Below are 2,331 nucleotides of genomic sequence, written 5' to 3' on the forward strand. Positions count from 1 at the left end.
TACCAGAGCATTCCGTGGCCGGAACCTGGGGCTGGGCAGGCGGATTCTGGTCTGGTGTTTCCTGGTTGAGCCTTGCTGTGTTCAAGGGTAGGGATGACTGTCCAGGAGGAGAAAAGCTGGCTCTCAGGCCAACGGGTGGCAGTACCTGCTGCCACTCGACAGGCTGGCACATCTCAAGGCCCACTTCTGCCCCGCGGGCCTTGGCCTGCTGGTCTGGCAGCCATGCCTGTGCTAGGCCCCAAGGACAGGTCACCAGTGGCTAGCACTCAGTTTATGCCATCGAGTCAGCGGATCCGTCTGCTGTGGTTTTGCAGGCAGCCTGTCATTACTCTGGTCACGTGTCCCCACTGCAGGCGTGATCTCAGCAGCACGAGTCTTTCCTGAAAGTTCCTCCACGACCCCACGCTGCTCTTGGACCCCAGGGGGTGGGCCACACGCTGATACCCCGTGGTTGAACTGCTTCCCGTAGAGCAAGCGAGGACTTCGGGCTGGGCCTGCCTGTCACCTGACCACAGGGCCTGTGGTGTTTCTCGCGTCTCGGCCCAGAGTCTAGTAGACAGTCCACTGTCCCACGCTCCCCAGAATTCCCGTTCATGGCCTTTCCGTGGGTAAATCTCGATCAGGCTTTCGGAGAGTGGTCTCAGGTTTGCGCATACGTAACAGAACGGAGGAAGCTGCTCGGATTCCCAGCAGCAGGCAGATGTTTGTCTGCAGCTGTTCACAGTGAGACTTGCGGGGCCGGCAGCCGTTCTGGCCGATTTGGTAAGGCGGGACATGGACAACAGGCGATCCTTCCCTGTGGTGGCCGAGGCACTGCCAGACCCGGACTCAGACGGCCCCAGGTCGGCAGTGCTTGCCAAGAAGGGGGTACTTTTTTGTGTTCTTTTCACTGCTTTGCCCTGGAATTCCATCCCTTCCTGAAGTCACGCCATGGCAGCTGAGTGACGCAGAGTTTTCATCCGTTCGCTGTTCGTCCCACTGGGGGACTCATTCCCGTGAGAGCCGAGGGCACATGCGTGCGTGGTTCGCACTCGGTTTCTCTTCTATTCTTACACCTTTCCACGCACCAGGGTGACGGCCATTGCCGACACGGCGCTACGCGTGGAGCGTGTGTGTGTCTTGTTTCGAACGCACGTGTGAAGATTAGGAAATGAGCACAGGTCATTTAAAGTTTCCTTGCTGATTCTTTGGGCCACGCTGCCTCCGTGCTGTGCTCCTGTGACATTCGTTCCCTTCACATATCTGGGCAGCACCTGCACCTGTGTACTTCTGTGTCATTTTGTGTCACTTTCGGACTCACGTGCATCCCCATGCCATTGAATCGCGGCTGCTGGAGGTGTGACAGGAAGTTTAGATGTGGAGTCACACAAAGCTGCCTTTGGCATTGGCGGTGGCCGCGTGGAGATGGAAGGACATGCCGAGAGCAGCTCCCTACTGTCAGCTGTCAGCCCCAGCCCAGTGCTTCTTGAGCAGCAGGACTTCGGTGGGTGGGCGGGGCGGGGTCCCCATCAGACTAGACCCCAGGCCAGGGACTCTTCTCATGCCTCGAGACCTGCTTCTGTCCTGGCGTGTCCTGGCCAATCAATAAACATTTGTTGAGGGACCAGCTGAGCGGTGTCTGTCCTCGGGGCCACCTCCCAGAACCAGTGCAGAGTGTGGCTCCTGCTTGCACCCCGCTGCCGCTCAGGGGTGCTTCAGGGAGCAGGACCAGGCTTTGCTTGCCTCCCTTCACGAGTGAGCTCCCCTTCCTCCCCACGGGGGCTCACCTCTGGAGATCTTGGGCCGAGCGAGGATTCTCGGGGTACAAGTGCTGGCACAGGCCCAGAGCCCAGCGAGGCCGTCCTGTGAGCTGCGTGGCCAGCCCTGGTGAGTGCCTCTGTCCTGTCCGCTCCGTCCTGCCGCCTGGGGCTCCTCTCAGAGACACTGTGCCTTCCACGGGCTCGTCCCCAGGGGCTTCATTCACTCCACTAGCTGTCCTTTCTGAGAGGCTCGAGTGGTCTGAGGACGTAGCCTCAGAACCTTTTTCCTAATCTTCATTGTATCCCACTGGACTAGATGCGAAACGAGCTTCGGGACAGTGCGACCTTCCTCCTCCGTCTTCCCCGCCCCCGCCCGGCCCTCGCTGCTGGTGGGCTTGGCAAAGGCAGGACCGCTGTGGCCCACAAGGTGGTGTCTCCCTCTCTCAGATTCTCCTTTCCCCGGAGGGGGGCTGTCACCCAAGGTGGGCGTGCCGCCTTGCTGTGGGGTTGGAGCAGGTGTGGGCAGTGAGTGCCTCAGGGGACTCGCAGAAGCCAGATATCTCCAGGCCTCCAGGCCGGCCGCAGACCTCTC

The sequence above is a fragment of the Pteropus vampyrus genome, unplaced genomic scaffold (assembly GCF_000151845.1).
Source record: "Pteropus vampyrus isolate Shadow unplaced genomic scaffold, Pvam_2.0 Scaffold256, whole genome shotgun sequence".
Lineage (NCBI taxonomy): Eukaryota > Metazoa > Chordata > Mammalia > Chiroptera > Pteropodidae > Pteropus > Pteropus vampyrus.